Here is a 22,782-nt window from a genome sequence, read left to right as displayed (position 1 = left end):
ACAGTGAGTAGGGAAAGGAGAAACACCAGCAACGCAGGCTAAAGAAGGTCTTCACCCATGTAAGGTGTTGTTATCTGTTTTGTGGGATATGAAAGTTTTAGTCCACTTCGAACTTTTAAACCCAAACCAAACAATAACAAAGGAGATCTACTGCAAGCAGCTTGAGCGACTTGAGTTAGCGTTAGAAGGAATACGACTATCTTTGGTTTCAAGACGAAAGGTGTTCTTCCTTCAAGATAATGCTCGGCCACATACAACGAGGATGACATTCCAAAGACTGCAGCAGTTTGAATGGAAAATGATGCCCCAACCATCATATTCGCCGGACATTGCCCCATCTGATTATCATTTATTCCAGTCTTCAAAATGATTTGGATGGAAAAAATATGAATTCTGTAGACGAGGTCAGAACAGTACTGGAGGAGTATTTTTCGTCACGGACAAGTGAATTTTGGAAGAGGGGCCTTGCAAGTCTACCAGAAAGATGGAAGAGCATCGTAGAAAATGAAAGAGAGGAAAATTTAGAAACCGGCTCCCTCTCCAGAGGAAGATTTGTAATAATTAAAAAATAGAAGCGACACACATACATGTATGCATACACATGTACATAAACACGTAAATTAAATTTCGAATTCAAGAACTGAGGTTTAGAAAGGAGGCATTAAATGCAGTATCCAAACCTTGTTTCAAGGTAAGTCCCAGGTAGTGTGTCTGTGGAGCATGTTCACCACTTATGACTATTGCTACCAGGCGTCATCGGCGTTATTGCGCGTTCGTCGCTGGATCTACGTCCGGAATTCCGAGGTGCGCGTAGGGTATATTTTATATGATTGATACAGAAGACTGAATAATGACTGGTGACAAGAACTGGGTTCTCTATAAAAATGTGAACCGCCGAAGACAGTGAGTAGGGAAAGGAGAAACACCAGCAACGCAGGCTAAAGAAGGTCTTCACCCATGTAAGGTGTTGTTATCTGTTTTGTGGGATATGAAAGTTTTAGTCCACTTCAAACTTTTAAACCCAAACCAAACAATAACAAAGGAGATCTACTGCAAGCAGCTTGAGCGACTTGAGTTAGCGTTAGAAGGAATACGACTATCTTTGGTTTCAAGACGAAAGGTGTTCTTCCTTCAAGATAATGCTCGGCCACATACAACGAGGATGACATTCCAAAGACTGATTGTGGTGCTCTTTGCCAGAAAATCCATCATCTACTATGCACTGGTCCCAAAAGACAGCATCACCTTGCCTGCTGAGGATTGGACATGAGCTTTCTTTGGAGGTGGTGAGTTATCATGCTTCCATTGCTTCGACTGGGCTTTAGTCTCAGGATCATAATGATGGACCCATGTTTCATCCTGTGTGATAAGTCTGCAGAAGCTTTATTAGCACAGCAATCGTTTCGGCTTCATTCTGCATTGCTCCCTAGTGGATGTGGGACGATTTAATGACATCAGATGCAATACACAGTGCAGTAAGCTTTATCAGGTGACGTATTATATTTCAAAAGTTACCAGGTTTACATTTTCTTTTCGCTCCAAACTATATGCTAGTGGTGAGTTGCTAGCAGTTCAGCAACATGCACATTGTGAACTGGCGCATTGTATTGGAGGAGGTTGGCTCCTTTGGTCAGCATGCCACACCTCTCTGCTTTGATGGCGTTCCACAATTTCTGCAGCAAAGAAGCATGATATGCCCCGTTGATTGTGGTGCTCTTTGCCAGAAAATCCATCATCTACTATGCACTGGTCCCAAAAGACAGCATCACCTTGCCTGCTGAGGATTGGACATGAGCTTTCTTTGGAGGTGGTGAGTTATCATGCTTCCATTGCTTCGACTGGGCTTTAGTCTCAGGATCATAATGATGGACCCATGTTTCATCCTGTGTGATAAGTCTGCAGAAAATGCCTCCTCGTTTTATTGGCACATTGCCGAAAGATCCTGGGAGCAATTGACTCGTTCCTGCTTCTGAAAAGGTGTGAGCATCCGGGGAGTCCATCGGGCAGACAACTTCCGCATGTGCAAATGGTCGGGAATGATTTTTTCCATGGACCCTACACTTATCTTTACTTTTCGGGCTAGTTGCCGAATAGTTATGCGGCGATCCTCCAAACTGGCGGCTTCCACTTTAAGAATGTTGTCGTTATCATTGACGGAATGTGGTCGTCCAGAAATAGGAGCAGTTTCCACCGATGTCAGACCACATTCAAACTAGCAATGCCCGTGCTTGACTACGTCATATGATGGTGCATCGTCACCATAAACTTCTTTTATCTCATTGAAAGTCTCTTTGTTCAAATCAGATAGAAAAACTGTAATTTATTCGTCCGTAAATATTTTCTTTCCTAACGATTTTGAACGAAATGTTCATACCTGCAGGGTAGTTAACCTCTATGACAGCATAATCTTTCTTCTCAATTCTAAACAACTCTCTGAAACCAGCACTTAGTTAATGTTTTGATGAAATTATTCCACCAATATCCGTTATATTGGTACATGTCTTCAAAAATAGAAGCGTTTTCTATATTTATCTCGGGGCAATTCCTTCCTATGGATGGCATTGTATCATGTTTTAGCCGCATTAGAAAGTAATAACTTTATGGCGTTTGGGGGTACCTAGTGATCACATATATAATATCTTCCACAGAAATATTATATAATTACCATGTCTGTTGGAATGTAAACGGATTAAGGGCTTCACGACCTTTTTTGTTCGTTGGGTATATTGTAGTTAGCTTCCGCTCTTGGGTTGCAAAAGCTTAACCTAAATGTGACGTGATGTATGTATGTATGTATGTATGTATGTATGTATGTATGTATGTATGTATGTATGTTTGTATAACAAGGCAGTTTTACAGAATCGTGACTACACAAATTGATGTATGCAGAAATGAATGTGTGGATAAAGTTGCTCTTAGATAATGGGTATACATGTCTCCTTATTAAACAAATGGGTGTGATTACTTTTTATGCCATACGTGACTGCTCATCTTCGTTCATTCCAGGAAAGTTACATTCACTTCAGGAATCTTTGGAATGTTTTACAGATCTTCATTATACCATTAATCGATTGGATTCGACAGATACAAGTCAGTTTGATTTGCTCTTTCTTGGAAAACTCAAGCATCTTTAGACGTTTTATGCAAATTTTACGTAGTTGTTATATGACTCCGTGCGTCAGTGATAATAGGTACAAAATGTGAATCTGTAGCCTGGCAGACACAGCACTAGTATTTTGTAGCAGCCCAGGTAAGTTTCGGGCAGAAAATTTCGAGCACGGGCAAAGTTGTATACAATTAATAATATGAGCTTTTATATAATGGATCAAATTCAAAGTCACTTCTCAATGCAATTCGACAGGTAACCTGATAACGTCTATCATAAGTTAATGTAACATAAACTACAAAACGACACTTCTCCTGTTAGAGTAATTTACCGCGAAACGAAGGACGATATTTTCATGTTTTCGGCATATCGTCCATTTATGGCTGTTGCATCTAAATTATCCAATATATTGTCCGTCCTAAGGCAGCGAACTGGCAGAATCGTTAGCACGCCGGGCAAAATGCTTAGCGGCATTGCATCTGTCTTCATGTTCTGCGCTCAAATTCCGCCGAGGTCGACTTAGCCTTTCATCCTTTCGGATTCCATAAAATAAGTACCAATTAAACACTGGGGTAGATGTAATCGACTTACCAACTCACCCCACAATGCTGGTCTTGTGCTAAATCGTGAAATTAATATCTTGTCCGCCACGTGATTTTGCAGATATTGCCCGCCATGTAATTTTGACCATAAGCAGCTTGGAAAATTTGCGTTTACAGACCACACTGCTTACAAGCAGCATTACAGCAATGTTTAGCATCTTGAAAACGTCAAGGAAAGTAACCCTGTAGTGATGTAAGAAGAAAAAGCACTTAAGTCATTTGATCAGTAAGTTCAAAATTCATGACTTCCGCTCATTGAGATGCTTTACACTGTGGAACTTAGCTTTTAGATTGTCCCAGTTCAGACGAGATGCCTCTGTTGTGAATTTGTGACTAATAATGATGGGAAGATAATATCTGGAAGACATTCTCTCGCAGTTGGCAATTATGCGGTTGATGTACTTGTCTTACACAGCCTACATTTGTTGTCTGTACTTGGTGGGGATCTCTTGTTCTTGGATTGCACGAATGTAACCTTCAAAGTGGGATGTCATAAACTTGTCGGTACTCCATGCCAAGTTGTTTGACATGATCGAGTCCGTCTATGGTTTGTGTTTTATGTACCAAGTACCAGACATGTTAAGGCTACCAAACTTGGTAGCCATAACATGTTCAGAGCCTGTTGTTTGATAGTATGCCACATATCTTCATTGTCCAGCTTGTTTCACTCGACACCAAGATCCTCGACGCAACCGGATATCAATTCATTTGCTGCATTCATAAACTGTGAATATTGATGCATCCTTGCCAGAGGCTTGATTCAAAGGAGAACTTATTCAAAATGGACGAGAAGGATACAATTGCTTACAGACAAAAAGGACAAAAGCGACTTGCCCTTAGTTTATTTTTCCAGTGACCTGGTGTCTTCACTGATATGCGATAGTGTCCAAGATAAATGGAAACGTACAATGCATAGCATAACACGGTATGTGCTGACATCCATTGGGTACTGGACAAGTTTTTTCAGTTCTACGAAGTGTTCCCCCTTTTCTCCTTATAGCTGCTTAAAGTACTGGTGCGCTGTTGACCGAACCATGAACAGGCAGGGTTGCTACAGTATGACAAAAATTTCTCCTGCAGCCATTACGTATTCTATATAATCAACTGTTACTATGTCGAGTCGATGGATGCGATATTTGACACAGACTGCTAATAGGACGAAGCAATTTTACTGATCAAGTTTGAAGCACCATCATAGCATTTGGCGAAACACATCTAGACATTAATGCCAAAACAGTTCAGCCTTGATGATGTGCACTACAGAAGCAATTCAGCATCAAGCAACTCAATATTCAATAAATTCTTCACAGCTATCATTGTCAAAAACATAGCACAGACCAAATGAGAGTCGTTCACTTTTCGGAATGTATGTTTTATCCACGATTAATACAAAAGATTCTAATTTACAATAGATATTTCTTGAGCTATTTCTTCTTTGGTGTCATGCAAGAAACAAACTTTTTCTGAATATCGGTGAATCAATTTGAATCCTAAAACTATAAACTTCATTCAGCATTTTTAAGCATGGGTCACAGCATCGTCTCCTATGATATTTGTCTTGTTCGGAAATGTTTCACTAAAGAAACAGAATTTTTGTTTCTTTTGACCAACCAGCTTGATCTTTCTTGACCCCACTATTCATAGTTCAACTAGTCATTTACCAGTTGCTGCCTAACTTTCTGCAGAGTCACGCATGTAAAATATTTAACTCTTGGACTTCGATGTCAAACAAGTTCGGTTTCGCAGGTCAGATTGAAGCATAAACTAGCTCTCGCGGCGGGATAGAGTCATTTATCCCCCCACCTCACCCCGAACCCTTATTCGTAATAAAGGCCAAAGCAAATGGGTAAAGAGGTCAATGTACATTATAACAACTTTATTAACAAAAAATGAAAGAATATGAGATGTTAGAAAGTTTTTGCACGGAGAAGTGTGGAGAAAACTCGTCCTCATGGTCATGTGGTGAACGCTAACCTTTATGTTCTGCAACTGTAGCGAGTATATTATGTTTTGAAAGGCCGCTACTTGGCATTGGTCAATCGAAGACACTCACGCCTACGGTATGACAATTTCCCAGCATGCACTGCCAATGTAACTAAGCGCAAACTCGAGGAATTTGAGGTATTGAAAGTGCTGCCTCACCTTGCCTTCAGGCTGCTGGAAGTCCAGATATTGCCCAGGTTTGCTCTGCTCTGGTGCTACCAGAGATAATTCTCTCTCTCTCTCTCTCTCTCTCTCTCTCTCTCTCTCTCCCACACTTCTACTCACTCACCCTCTCCTCTCATACTACCTGCAAAGAAAAGTCACGACGTTTTTACCATCATGTTTAATACAGTATGTAAAACATATACTTATTTATGTAATGTCTAATATTTTAAAATCATTTTGGTGAGTCGAGTGACAACTTGTGGCACGTTTCTTGTATATTTGCTAAATTAGTGATAGCAGATTCAATACACTGACGTAGAGCAATGTACATAAATAGTGATCTAAGATTAACAAATGACTAGAGCAGTGATTCCCAAACTATGAGTCGCGACCCACTGATGGGTCGCGAACGGAATCCTAGTGGGTCGCAAAAAGTTATAAAATTACGCATTAGCTTTGATTAACTGCTGTCTATCGAGATAGTTCAAGACTCATGTTTTCAATACCAGACTGGTTGTTTTATCAAGCAGTAGGCTTTTTTCACGAACTTAACAAATCAGAGGTGGTCATTTTCTCAAGTTATTTATTCGTACGTAATCGTAAAAAGGAAAAGTCTGTTTTTACCTATTTATAGAGAACTTTAACTAGGCGCAGTACAACACTGATCGAGCCGATAACAGTTACTGCTTCGAGGTTTTGTATTAGAGTTAATACCTGCCCATAGGGTATGGAGACGTTGAAACAGTTATAAAACGTTCTGTTTCACATTTGATATAACCCTAACCCAGTAGAGTTAAGTGGGTCGCCATAAACTGGTGTGATAAATAGTGGGTCGCGTCTCTAAAAAGTTTGGGAACCACTGGACTAGAGAACTTACCCAGAGACGCCATCTGCATGAAAAATAGCAGAAGTTAAGAATCTCATTGGTTTCTCTACTGGATCAGAGTTAAACCATAACAAAACGGTATATGACGGTTTTATTATAGTTTAACAACAACACCTTCATATAAGAGTGGACAACACCTTTCATGCTCACTACACAGTGAATGCCTTAAGCCATAAAGATATAAAGGTTAGGGCTGAAGACTGAATTCATCTTTCCTGCAGGTTATCTACGGTAAATCTTAATGGCACTTCCCATTCTTCTCCAAGCTATATCCATAGGAGAACTCGAACATTGTACTACAAATTAAGCAAACACTCATCGACTTCACAGTTGTCCAAATACTTGTAGCGATGAGGTGTAGCTACTTGCATGCTAATAACTTGCTTTAAATAGCTTACTGAACTGAGCCATACTGAAGTTATGTGTTTGAGCTATGAGATGGAAAGTGGTGGTGAGCAGAAGGTAACTGTGATGGGAAGAGACGTGGGGGAAGGAGAGATAATAATGAAATGCATTCAGGAAAAGATCGTTGAGAAAGGGAATAAATAATGAGATGAGAATGAGAAAAAATGGTGGGAAAATTAAAGAAATTCTGACTTATTTGCTACATCTAGCTAAATTTGAACATCCAAACTGTAAATATATTAACAAACCTATTGACACTTGCCTATCAGATGTAAACACACCTACTGCACATATTAAATCTATTTACATGATATGAAATAGTTATACTGGATATAAAGTAAGTCTAACCAGTGACCAGATATGAAATGTGTGTCCCATTTAAAATACTCCTATCAGGTATAAAATATGTGCTAGATATAAAACTTACCTACATACTTGATATGAAACAGACAGCTGGATATAAAGTAAGTCTACCACATTAAACATCTACCAGATATGAAACATGTACCAAGTACAAAATACATGTAACAGTTATAAAATATATATGCTAGATATGAAACATGTACCAAGTATAAAATACATGTAGCAGATATAAAATATGTATGCCAGATGTGAAACACATTTACCAATTATAAAATACATGTATGAGATACAAAATATACATGCTAGGTATGAAATGTATCTGCTCCATACTAAATATCCCTACAAGATGTAAAATATGCCTACAATGATAGGTGTAGGCATGGCAGTGTGGTAAGAAGCTTGCTTCCCAACCATGTGGTTCTGGTTCAGTCCCAATACATGGTACCTTGGACAAGTGTCTTCTACTATAACCCATGAAGTATAAAGACACAACTACAAGATACAAAACATAACCACCAAATATTAAACATATCTACTGGATATGAAACATATTTAACAGCTAGAAACAAGCCTAGCCAATATAAAAGCATATCTAATAAATTATTAAACATACATACCAAATATGAAATATATCTACCACCTATAAACACAACAATTATATTGTAAACATTTAGATATGCTAGAAACAACAACTACATCTCCCTTTGCCTTCACCACACCACTCCCCATCACATGTTGATGCAATTTAAGGGAGATGTAGTTGCTGTTTTCAGCATATCTGAATGTTTACTATATAAAAGCTGTGTTTATAGGTGGTTGGTATATTTCATATCTAGTAGGTATGTTTAATAATTTATTAGATATGTTTTATATCTGCTAGGTTTGTTTGTAGCTGTTAGATACATTCTGTATCTGATAGATCATCCTCATGAACCTTCCAACCCATGCTAGCATGGAAAACGGACGTTAAAGGATGATGATGAGGATCTTTCAGATATAAAACATATCTGTGGAGGTGCATGGCTTAGTGGTTAAGGTATTGGACTCATGATCACAAGATTGTGGTTTCGATTCCTGGACCAGGTGACATGTGTCCTTGAGCAAAACACTTCATTTCATGTAGCTCCAGTCCACTCAGCTGACAAAGATGAGTAATCCTGCAAGGGACTGACATCCCATCCAGGTGGGAAATATATATACCATGAAAGTTGGAAGCCAGTCCTTATCAGTTGGTATGATTTGAGAAACCATATCTAACAGCTGCAAACAAACCTAGCAGATATAAAATATATCTAATAAATCATTAAACATACCTGCCAAATATGAAATATATCAACCGCCTATAAACACAGCAATTATATAGTAAACATTTAGATCTGGTGGAAACTGCAGCTACATCTCCCTTAAGTTACATCAAAATGTGATGTGGTATGATGTGGTGAAGGGAAGATTTTGCAGCATTGACATTTAGGGAAGTAAAATATTTATGACCAACAATCACTTCTGTTATTGTCAACTCAGTTCGTTTGTAGCTTACAATTGCAGATGTCACAGGAATTGTAAATTATTAGGTGACTTGTTAATTAGATGAACACCTGAGCCATTATTTTACTTTTTGTGCATGGATAAAACTTTATCTGTTGTCATTAACTTGACATAACACTGACTAACAGCTGGCTTTACTGTTTTTGTTATTTAGTCTTAGCCTGCCCTGAACAAGAAGCTGTTTTCTAACCATGACCACCTTATATCTTTGTATGTTTATAAGTATGCTGTCCAAGTTGTTTAATTATTTTTTAAACTGAAAGATGTAATTTAAGTTGAGATTTAGATACTATTTCCAGCAGTTTGAGAGGGCCACAGAGAGACTCTCTCATAGCTCCTGCATAGCTCTGTCAGTAGAACATCAGGATTTTATGCTGGTCTTTGTAGTTCCACAAAGGAGAACTTGGAGCATACGGTCTGAGATTTCTTTGAAGAGGACTTGGCAGTAGTCATTGTTGTTTTGAAGCTCTAGCAGAATTGTGGTATGTAGGTTGTTGGCTAAACCAGATGTGACCCAGGGGTCTGCTGTTTCTGATAAACCATGTCTCCACCTACCTAAGGATCACATTCCAACTGGCACATCGCATAACTTTGGTAGAAGCTTTCTTTTTTTCTTTATCACTTAAGTGGAAAAGGGTCAACATCCATGGCTCTTTTAAGGGATTACAAGACCAGTTGGGAGGTGAGGCAAAGAAGTTATCTTCAGAATAGAGACTTCACTCCAAAACAGAGAATTCTTTGTATGAAAATATATTGTACAATTGAACTCGTAGCAGATTTATGAGTTGCTTCCACCCATGACACATTACTCTGCTCGCTTCACATCCACCACCACCACCACCACCACCACCACCACCACTACCACTACCACCACCACTGATGCAGCTCTGTGGCTTGTGAGATCCTGTCAAACCCTCCAACCCATGCCGGTAATGGAAAACAGACATTAAATGAGGATGATGATGATGACGCTGCCGCTGCCACCACCGATAATGACGGTGGCAGTGGCAGTGGCAGTAGTGGTGGCAGTGGTGGTGGCGATGGTGGTGGCGGTGGTGGTGGTGGCGGTGGTGGCAGTGGTGATGATGATGATGATGCCAATGACAAGGACAATGACACCTGCATCAGACTGGACAATTTAAGCACAATTGTTATGAATGGCCAATGTGCTGGAAATCTGAATCAAGAAGACATTGTCCTTTGATTCATGGCAAAAACACCAAAAACAGAGAAAAAGCTGTTGGGTAGGTTGTAACCCTACAGCTGACATTGCCATCTTTCATGTCTCATTCTCTTTTAGAAGGGACAATGAATTTGTTATAAAAGTTGAATTTATTACCAAAAACAAAAAAAAAAAAGAAGAAAACATTTGGCCACTTGGCCATGTGGTAAGAAGTTTGTTTCCCAATCACATGGTTCCAGGTTCATCCCACTACATGGCACCTTGGGCAAGTGTCTTCTACTATAGCGCCCCAAAATGATTAAAGCCTTATTAGTGGATTTAGGCTGACAGAAACTGAAAGAAGCCTGTTGTACGTGTGTATATATGTGTATACCTCTGTGTGTGTGTGTGTGTGTGTGTATGTGCCCCAACAGCACTAGAAAACCAGTGTTGGTTTGTTTACATCCCTGTAACTTGATGGTTTGACAAAAGAAAATAATAGACGTACCAAGCCTTTAGAAAATTAAATACTGGGGTTTCATTCGTTCAACTAAAACTCTTCATTGCAGTGCTCCAGGATGGCCACAATCCAATGAAACTGACAAATGATTTTTATTTTCATTTATGACATTAAATCTCATAATGTTATTTTTATAAGTTTTATCCATCCTCATAGTTTTCTGGCTGAACTATGCTCTATCAGAATCAAAATGTCACTAATAATGCATTATTTTTTCTCATGAATTTATAATGTTTCTGGTGTATATAATGAGATGTTTTTATCATCATTTATAGAACCACTGTATACATAATAGGCACAGGTGTGGCTGTATGGTAGGAAGCTTGCTTCTCAACAACATAGTTCTGGGTTCATATATACGACGGGTTTCTTTCAGTTTCCGTCTACCAAATCCACTCACAAGGCTTTGCTTGGCCCGAGGCTATAGTAGAAGGCACTTGCCCAAGGTGCCACGCAGTGGGAATGAACCTGGGACCATGTGGTTGGTAAGCAAGCTACTTACCACACAGCCACCATTTGTGTGTGTGTTTTTGTGTATGTGTGTGTGTGTGTGTGTATGTGCGTGTGTGTCTCCTGGTCTTGACATCACACAATAGTTGTAAACAAGCATCACTGTCATACAAACAGTATTGTTCATTTTCAATCCTTCACAAAGATATGTCCGGCCATGGGAAAATACTAACTCGCTTGGAAACATGTTTGGCTTGGCAACATGAAGAGCATCCAACTGTAAAGAATAAATTCTGTCTGACCCAAATAAGCATGCAAAAGTCAATGTTAAAATAATGATGAAGATGATCTCTCTCTTTCTTACACACACACACATACACGCACATGCATATATGCACACACAGGCACTCACACACATGCACATACACACATACATATACATGCACACACACACACACACAGGCACTCACACACACACACATGCACATACACATTCACACACACACGCATTCACACACATGCACATGTTCACACACACAGACACATACACACACACATGCCTACACTCATGCACACAGACACATTCACACACACACATACACACACTATCAAACTTGATAAGTACCAATGCACAAATCTCTCAGCCTTTGAGTCACTTTGTTGCTTCTTCTTAATATTAATAAAAATATACACATACTCATATTTCGTGTTTGATTTTTCCAGTCTGCATCTCCATACCTATATATATATATATATATGTATGTATATATATATATATAATATTAGGATAAATACTTTATAAGAATTTATCAAGTAGTTAACGTGAAAAAACCTCATAAGGAAAAAAAAAAGACCATCATTTTTTTCCATAAATATATATAATTTAATTTATATAAGGGTATTACTATACAATAATGCCTCACGCTTTGAGGGACTCCATAAGTCAAAACTACTAAAATAAGCACAATGCCCTTATATAAATATATATATATATATATATATATATATATATATATATATATATATATATATATATATATTAAAATTAATTTACGAAGGTGTCATGAATTCTATTATTATCCACTGTAACTATTTGATTTCTGTAGTTATCAACAGTGTATTTTTTACGATTTAATAACGAGTTTTGACTATTATTTCAAGCAGGTAGACATACTTAGTATGTCCTTTGATTAATTTTATATATATATATATATATATATATATATATATATATATATATACACACACACACACACACATTCTCTACCATTTTACTTACATACAGCTGTCTGTAACTTGAGGGTATGCCCCAACACACCTTCATCATCTTGTTTCTTTCTCTTCTTCCTCTCCTTTTCCAGCTGGCATAGCCATGTATCTCCTCCACCGCAAGACACCTGTTTCAATCCAGTTCTTAAACTATAATCTCTCATCACCTGGCACAAAGCCACCTCCTTAACAAATAGTACTCTCTCTCTCTCTCTCTCTCTCAGTTGTGAGGGTCTTGTCTTGGTGACCTGACCTCACATGTGCTGGTGCCACAAAAAAAAAAGTGCACCTAGTCTATCTATCATCATCTGTACATATTGTAAAGCTGAGTTTGTGAGTGTGTGTGTGTGTATGTGTTGCATCTATAGAAATCCCCACCTTACAAGATAGCAATCTGGGAGTTGCACCAATGGATTCCTCATGGTCGAACATGCCCGGAATCGGCCATTTATTATTTTTTTATTGCTTCCTAAGACGTAAATTTTTGTATTAAAAATAATTTTAAACCATATCTTCTAACAATTTTAAAGTCCGAGCATGAGTTAAGTCCCCTTCTAGCAACGGTGTAAAGAGAGGGAGAGAGATAACAGATTTCTTAAATTTCGTCTTTTTATTGAGTGATACACAATATAAACGACTGTTTCTCCACAACTAATTTCCAAATTTGCTGAAAAGTGTTCAACATTAAAAAGGGCATCCAGCCCTAGAAATTATGTCAAAGCAGATAGAAGAGCAGGAAACTGCTTTGCCAACTCCTGTCAAACTGTCCATCCCATGCCAGCATGGAAAATAGATGTTAAATCAAGATCTCTATATATATGTGCTGTATATACATACACACACATGCATACATACATACATATAAAGTATATTGCATATACTACCCATACAGCTAGAATTATATACATGAATCATTGCTTAGATATAGATTTTTCCCACTTTTCTAATGAGTTTATTTAGTCAATAGTTAAGTACATCATCTATCAAGTCCCAACCTACTTGCTGTGGATATTCTCTGTTAGAAAATGCTATTAATGCTAATTTATTTCCTCCTTTGTATCATCGATGTTTTATTGATTTGTCAAAGCTTCATTGTGTTGTTATATTTGTGAATAACATTTACGCTCCACTTGGTTTTGTTTTTACTTCCTAACACAAAGCACACATGCATGAGAACTGGATGAATTGTAACACCCGAGATTTTATGCCCCTGATTTTTTTTATTTTACAGGAAACTCTCAATATAATTTAAGTATGCGATGGAAAATTTTATTTTATCATTAGCTTTGTCTTTCTTGTTAGTATCAGCCACACTCTATGCACATGATATGTGTATGTGTGTGTGTGTGTGTGTGTGTGTGTGTGTGTATATGTTGTGTCTATGTACAGATGTGTATTCCAAAGAGACAAGTCAGTCATGTACACGTGGTTTTCTCGTGTTGTTTCTGGACCAGTGCATGTAAATAGACCGTGTTAAGGCCAACATCCTACAAACAAAAACTTCTCGCTGTAGTGATTAACATTTAATTATTGATTCATTATTGTATACTATAAATCATAAATTCATGGGTGGTGCTTGGCAAAGTCGTCAGAGTGTTTGCTAGAATGCCTTGTGGTATTTGTTCTGGCTTTCTACATACTGAGTTCAAATCTCACCCTGTCACCAAGAAATAGTGACTCTTCTATCAGGTGCTGTCTGTCTATCCACCTATCTTCTCCACCCACTATTCCCGTGGAGATAGAGTCCTCAGGCTCCTCCTCCAAACAGCAACTATCAGAAGCAACTGTCACCAGACTTCCCAACAGGATTCCTAAGCATGACTAAATGAGGCTATGAATATTATCCAACCATCTTTGTTCTTGGTCTACCCCTAGGTCCCCTGTCAATTGACTCGGTTTTAAAAATTTATCTTGTATCAATAACTTTATGTGCTTCAAGATACACTGTTTCAAAATAGAATTGATCCTTTCTTAATTGATTTCTAGGATCCATCACATGTAAAATATATACAAATGACAAACCATGGATCAGTGCAATAAAAACATAAATAACAGCAGCAACAATGAAAAAAAACCCATCTTTTGCTAATGTTGTCAGTCACAAAGAGGCCCTTGATGTGAGCCAACAACCAGAAAGCAGAAAAGTGGGGTGAAGTATGAGAAGGTAAACAACAGTACCTTTTTGCCTAGAATTTATTCAAGAAAGGGTCAGAAGGAAAGTTACATACCTTTCTATAAGGAATACCAGGGATTTTCTATTTACACCATCATCATCATCATCATTGTTTAACATCCGCTTTCCATGCTAGCATGGGTTGGACGATTTGACTGAGGACTGGTGAAACCAGATGGCTACACCAGGCTCCAATCTGATTTGGCAGAGTTTCTACAGCTGGATGCCCTTCCTAACGCCAACCACTCTGAGAGTGTAGTGGGTGCTTTTACGTGCCACCCGCACGAAGGCCAGTCAGGCGGTACTGGCAACAGCCATGCTCAAAATGGTGTATTTTATGTGCCACCTGCACAAGAGCCAGTCCAGCGGCACTGGCAATAATCTCGCTCGAAAGTCCTTGCACATGCCACGGGCACAAGTGCCAGAAAGGCGACGCTGGGCACAGGTGCCATCACAATTTCGCTTTCGCTTGCCCCAACAGGTCTTCGCAAGCCGAGTTTCATGTCCAATGAAAATTTGTGGAAGCCATGACTAACATGTAGTAGGAAGTGTACTTCTTCAACAGAGGAGGGTATGTGCAAGCATATTCCTGGGCCCTCAGGTCAGGGATGAAGTAAGGGGACAAGTAGAACTGGCCTGTCCACATTTCTGCCAACAGCTGGTGCCATAGTAAACAGAAACAGAAAAATCAAGAATTACAGTTCAATGTATTGGCATTGGCACTGACGCCTGGCTTGTCATAACTTTGTCTATATGACATGTTTTATATATGATGGACTCTAGAAGCAAATAAAGAAAATATTATATTAAAGCGGAGAGCTGGCAGAATTGTTAGGATGCCAGGCAAAAGGTTGACTTTGACTTTCATCCTATCAGGGTTGATAAAATAAGTACCAGTTGAATGTTGAGGTCAATGTAAATGACTTACCTCCCCAGAAAATACTGGCCTTGTGCCAAAATTTTAAAGCATCATTATTATTATAATTATTATTTGTATTTCGCCTGTTGCTATGTTCTGAGTTCAAATTTCACCGAGGTCAACTTTACCTTACATCCTTTCAGGGTCAATAAATTAAGTACCAGTTGAGTACTGGGGCCAATGTAATTGACTGTCACCCTCCCCCAAATTTCAGGCCTTGTTCCTACAGAAGAAAGATCTATTATTATTATTGTTATTACTACTATTATTATAATAATAATTATTATTATTATTGAAGCAGTAAGTTGGCAGAATGGTTAGCACACCAGGTGAAATGCTTAGGAGTAGTCTGTCTGCCACTATGTTTATGGGGTTTTTCCATGAGCAGCCCTCGAACGTCTCCCTATTGAGGAATACACATTGCTGATTTTTAAAAAAAATTTGTTTAATCTTGTTTACACGCAAAACCCTCACAACACACACATACTTTGTTTTGTCCTGTCCTGTACTGTCTATAATGTTTTTCTTAATGAAAACCCTTGTGGTTAATAAAGAAATCATCATTATTATTATTATTATCATTGAGTAAGAGAGCAGTGCATGCCATCAAAGTGACACTGGGGTAAAATATACAAAGCCCAGTATACCCATCATGACTATCCGTCTGATGAAGATACACCAGGCACATGCATCACAACCACATGTGCACGACATGGTGATCTCATATCACGATAAACAGCGCATGACCTTGCAGGTGGCACCCAGTTAGAATTTTCTTCAGGTAGAGTAGCCCATCCTGCTCAAAAGGTCCCTGAGTAAGGGTTGTTTAAGGATATTGAACAAAACACCGATGTTTCCAAAGGTGAATTATCCAAACCCCCAAAGAATTGCTCACGACACATGACTATGATCTTCTCCAACTACTTCTGCTTGTGATCAGAGATGCACATATTGTCAGCCACCAAGGGACATGCTCAACTGGTTAAGGCCAAACGAATGACAAGCAAATCTTTGGTATTAAGCAGAATATTTGCTGTAGCCCATCTTTTATACCAAGACAAAACAATGTACATGATAACACTTCCAATTAGTTAAGATCAAAACCCATGAAAGCCACTGACTGGTACTGCATCAGGGCATTATTATTACTGTTATCATTATTATCATTATTATTATTATTATTATTATTATTATTATTATTATTATTATTATACAAATTCTGCCAAGGTTGACTGCATTTCATCCTTTCGGGGTCGATAAAATAAGTACCAGTTTACCACTGGGGTCAGTGTAACTCATCCTTCTAAGTTGCTGACCTTGTGCCTAAATTCAAAACCACCACCATCACCATCACCATCACCATTATTATTATTATTATTATTAATATTATTATTATTATTATTATTCAAATTCAGCCAAAGTCAGCTTTGCCTTTCATCCATTCAGGGTTGATAAAACAAGTACCAGCTGAGGAGTGGGGGGTCGGTGTAATCGACTTACTCTCTCCCCATACTTCCTGGCCTTGCGCCAAAATTCGAAACCTTTATTATTTTTTTGTTACAAATTTTTCAACATCCCTTCTAAACTTAGAAATTAAAGAACAAAAAAAAGAAGAAAAAAAAAGGAAATTGATAGCTTAATCAGGTGTAATAGAAAATAAGAAAGAAGAAATAAATGAAGGTGTTGCCTTAAGTAGAGTTTTAGTTCAGATGTTTTGATGAGATATGAGAATGCTATAAAGTACTAACTGACTTACAATAAGGTGATTATGTATGCATGTATGTAAGTATGTATGTAAGTATGTATGTATGTATGTATGTATGTATGTATGTGCATACAGTTCGGAGGTGCAGAAAGATTAAGGGATTATAAAACGGAGTGGGAGAGCTGAGGGAATCGACATGAAGTCAGAGTGGTAACAGAATGGTCTGTAAAACAGATGATAATAAGTTGTTGATACTCCCAAACAATAGATTTGCTGAGAGTATATTGTTAAGTATGTGTGTGAGCATAAATATATATATATATATATGTATGTGTGTATATGCTTGTAAATATATATGTATATATGTGTGGCCATTCCTCTATGAATGCATGCGTAAGATATAAACTGATTGCAAATAACAAATGCACTTTTAATTTTAAAAATCTTTTTCTTTTTATGAGAGTCAATTTGAAAGAGGAGACATATATGCTCCATGTCCTTTACTCCAATCAAATGGTTTAAAACTGTATGCTCTGACTTAGGTACCAGGAAATGCCTTTGAAATATATACATCATCATCACTATTTAGGATCTGTTTTCCATACTAGCATGGGTTAGACAGTTTGACTGGGACTGGTAAGCCAGGGAGCTGTACCAGGCTCCTGGCTGATTTGGCTTGGTTTCTATGGCTGGATCCCCTTCTTAATGCCGACTACTCCAAGAGTGTAGTGGGTGGCACTAGCCACGACTACAATTTCACCTGGCTTGACATGTCTTCTCAAGGGCAGAAAATTGCCAAGATCTTGATCACTTGTCATCACCTCTCTGAGACTCAACATCTGAAGATTATACTTCACCACCTTGCCCCATGTCTTCCTGGGTCTACCTCTTCCACAGGTTCCCTCTACAGTTAGAGATTGATACATCTTTATACAGCTGTTCTCATTCATACACATCACATGACCATACCAGCACAATCTTCTCTCTTGCACACCACATCTGACACCTCTTATGCCCAATTTTTCTTTCAAGATGATTACACTCTGTCATGTGTGCATACTGACATTGCACATCCAGTGAAGCATACCAGCTTCATTTCTTTCAACCCTTTGCATGTCCTCTGTAGTCACAGCCCATGTTACACTGCTGTGTAGCATGGCTGTTTGCACACAGGCATCAAACAATCTGCCTTACACTCTGAGGGAGAGGCCCTTTGTTACCAACAAAGGTAGAAGTTCTCTGAACCTTGCCCAGCCTATTCTTATTCTAACAGTTATGCTCTTGGAGTATCCACCTCTACTGCTGACTTGGTCACCCAGATGATGGAAGCTATCTACTACTTCTAAGTATCCCACCTGGCATTTGACAAAGTCTATTTTCTGTTCATTTCTAGTGTTTATCATACATATACATCAGCCACATGCAAAGACTACTTTCTCTGTTCATCTTCCACTGATATCGCTGCAAGCATTGTGATACTAATAACCTGACTTAGAACTTAATAAATTATACAATGCTTTAGAAAGAAGCATTAGTTGAGTACAGAGCAGTAATAAGGAAATGAGATGACAAAGTAATAAATAATTATCTTATGAACTTCATTAGCTTACAGCTGTTTCCTCTATAACATGCAGGAGACTCATAGCTGAGTACCTGAGTAACAACTTATAGCTTCATTGGAGCCTGTGTACTTCATATTTGAGACTCTGATGAAGTTATAAGATATTATTTATATATATCAACAGCTGTAGTATCATAATGTTCATTGTTTCATGCAGGTATGGATTAGACAGGATGCATGAAAGCAGATTTTCACAGCTGAATGACCTTCCTATCATCAGCCATCACCTGTTTCTAAACAAGGAAATATTCTCCATTCAGCGAAGACTGGAAATGAATATCACTTGTGCACCACCTTTCACATAAAGTTACCATTATATATCCAACAAATTATGTTCATCTCATCCCCTCCCAGGTTCAGCAAATCTTTCCTATTCAAAAGCCTGTTTTTTATTTCTCCATAGTATCACACTCCTCACACATATTTTATATAGTCTGTCTTCGTGTTAAGGACAGGAATCATTTGTTACCATGGTTATAAACCATATAAACCACAAACTTTATCTCAGAATGCAAACCAATTCTAGAGTCAACCAGAGGTAGTTTTTAGTTCCTTGCAGTCAACAGAACAACAGTCATGCTAGAATAGTGAATTCAGCATCGGCTATTCCATTTTGTTGGTGCTGTCTCTCTGTTTTATGTTCTGAGCTCATAAGTCAATGAGATTGTAGAGGATGTTCTAATCCAGTTTGACATACTCTGAAAATGGTTGGTTTGATGCATTAAAAAATGTTTTAGGAAAGTTTTTTTTAATTCTTTAGTTACTTAGAAAAAAAAAGTGAAATAATTGTGGGTCTTGTAATATCATGATGTTGTAATATAGTGACTGTGTACAGGTATGAGAAGGAAGTTTGGTAATTATACATTTTTCACAATCAACACTTTCTTCTTTCAGCTAAATATTTACAATATTTGATGATTTACATGATGTTTCAGTTGGTTTGATCACTATTCATTTTCAGATTTAATATTACTGAATACGTACATGATTTCAAATTGGATTCAAACACTATCTTCATGGGTAAGGAAATCGCAGACTATTCCTTCTTTAGAAATAAAATTTCTTCTTTCAAATCCAGTCTGGAACTACATACATACATGCATGCATGTATGTATTAACTTTGAGGATGAAGTTAATTGTCCAAACAGTTTTAATATTAATTAAAACAAATCAGCTCATCATCAGTGAGGAATAATTTTCAAAAAAATGTTTTGAGTCGCTCAAATCTTTCATGTAAGCCAGCTGCTTTGTGAAATATTTTCCTAGTTGATTAAAAATTTTTTGTTTTTAGTTTCTTTTTATGACTAGTCAAAGAATGATAGAGAGAACCTTGAAACTGGTGGTTGGACAAGAGGAAGTTATTTTCAGACCAGAGACCTTAAAGGTCAGACAGGCATGTTAAACAGGAATGTTACGGGTTAAATTTACTTAGTTTAGTTTAGTCTAGTTTTGCCAATCTCCTGGATGCTTCAATGATTTCATGTGAGCACACTACCCACCACAGTCCCCTATGCATGCTCTTAATTTGTCAATATTTGCCATTCCACTGTCCTGAAGCAAGTTCTCCACATAGGTTAGCCATTTTCTTCCCTTACTGATTCTTCCTTCAACTGACTGCCATAAGACCAGTTGACACACAGGTTCTTCTGAGTGCCTGATGCAATGACCAGCAATTCTCATTCTTCTCTGCTGAATCTTCTCAGTCACTTTGGATAGATCTTGATAAAGCTGCTCATTGGTTAAATGAGCTCTCCGTGTAACATTCAGAGCCATTCTACTGGGAGACCAAAGTTAGTATCAACAGTCCAACAAACTCAAAGGTATAGAGATGAATATGTTAAAACATTTTGTTTTTACCTTTTTATAACAATTTTGAAAAAAATATTTTGCAGAATGGTCAATGGATCGTAGATATTGAGATGTCATACTGGCTGACACAAGGAAGAGTAGTTAATTGAATACTCACATTTTAAAAGGGAGGGTGAAAGTGGCACACACACACACACACATTGATCTCTCTTTGTCATGTCAGCTGAGTAAAACTTGCTTGGTTGTGGAACTCTAAGACTAAAGTATCTTTATTGCTTTCACCAGCTGGCTTTAAAAACCAGAACCAAACCAATGGTGTTGTCAAAAGTGCTTAAACGTTTCTACTAAAGGTTTTTCAAATTACTATATTACATATAGCATACATGTATTTAGTATGTAGAACTATTGCTAATTGTTTCAATAATCCCAGATAGATTAAAAGGCAAAGTCGGCCTAGGTTGAAAAAAATATTGTTCAACTGAAAAATATATTTGATGAATATATTCACGTAATACTCGAACACAGATTGATTGCTGTATGAAGTTACTTTTTTATCCGTCCAGTAACGTTTGCTTCAATAAACTCTATAACTCCCGGCAGTCCAAGTCAGAGAGACTTTGTGGTCGTTTGACCTGCTACAAATAATAGGCAAATCTTTTTTTAAAACCACACACCCTGCTGTCTGAAACAAGGAAAGATGGTGTAGTCACAGCTGGAATGCTATTGATCACATGTCTGCTCGATCACGCTTGATTTTTGGCTAACCAACAACAAATACAAGTCTATCTCTTCCTTGTGCCTAAAGCCTAGAGCTGTGGAGTTGAAGAATCAAGTATCAGTAAAAATGGCTTTTTGGTAGTTAATTATGTCCAAAGGGATATAATTATAATACTGAAGTTCTGAGTTGAAATCTAACCAACGTCGAATGTTTTCGTTTCATTCCTCAAAGTTCAATAAAAATATAGTACACGGATCGATTTAATAGACTACGCCCCAAATCGTGGGGCTTTAAATATGTTTTAGAAATCATTTGTATAAAGTTCTTCCGCGGTCAATAAAGTACCGATTAAGGGACGAGGTTGATTCAGTCTATTAGCCCCCCCCCCCATCAAATTCACGGCTTTAAACCTGTGTTAGAAATTATCATTATTAGAATGATATAGGGCGGTGGATTAGTAGAATCATTGGAGCGTTGGAAGAATTGCCGTGTGCCATTGAATCCGTCTTTTTATAGTCTGAGTTCAAATCCTTCCGAGGTCACATTTTGCCTTTTATCCTTTTGGGTATGACAAAATAAAGTCCCAGTTAAGTACGGGGATCAATATACTCCACTAACCCCTTTAAAATTGATGGCTTTTGCACCTAAATTAGAAACAATTAGTTCAATAGAAAAGAAGAAAATTAGTGAGCGTAGGGCATCAGCAATGACATTTTTCAGAAGACACGAAAACAGATTTTAAAGGTCACAGCTCCACATTCAGGCCGTCCTTAAGTTTTTAACAATAAGGAACAGTACGCACTCGATTGAATGTCAAATATATATTATCCCAGATTAAATTTTTTTTTTACCTTCTAGTCTACGAACCCTAAATACATTACCATAAAAAAAAATCTATTTCTTGGGTCAGTGTCTATGGTAATCGTTGTCAAAGTCATAAGAAACACTGGAGTAGTTCCTCCTCATTTAACATATCTGAAGATTTAAGGTTCTGTGTTTGCAGAAAAAGAAATAAAAAAGAAGCATTCTCAACTTTTTACCATTGCGACCCATTTGTAATATAAATAATCCCCTGACACCCTTTTAAAAATATTTACACAAACGATTTCCAAATATTTTTTTTTAATCATATAGTACTTTTCTTGGGGGAAAATATTCACTTTTTGTTTGCAGTAAATTCAAACAAATGCCTTTGGCTTATTGTATTCATGGCCTTTGTCTTTTTTCTTTCTTTCTTTACATTTTACCAAATATTTTGTAAGTAAAAGACGATCTACTGATGTTGATCAAAGTCAAGTCCGGAGTCATTTAGCAATTAGAGAAATAGAAAGAAAATTATTTAATAGCCTGACACTTTGTGTTGTAGATTAGAATAAAACCA

At 37.7% G+C, this 22,782-nt stretch overlaps 1 protein-coding gene across 1 annotated transcript in view; it reads left to right on the top strand.

Annotated features, from left to right (window-relative positions):
• The window catches only part of LOC106876501 (uncharacterized), an 89,865-nt gene that overhangs the window by 65,892 nt on the left and 1,191 nt on the right, over positions 1-22,782 (top strand). The window lies entirely within an intron of this gene.

Source organism: Octopus bimaculoides, chromosome 20 (assembly GCF_046866305.1).
Source record: "Octopus bimaculoides isolate indiv1 chromosome 20, ASM4686630v1, whole genome shotgun sequence".
NCBI classification, from domain to species: Eukaryota; Metazoa; Mollusca; class Cephalopoda; order Octopoda; family Octopodidae; genus Octopus; species Octopus bimaculoides.
The sequence above is the reverse complement of the archived record's forward strand: the minus strand, read 5'-3'. Positions and strand labels throughout refer to the sequence as shown.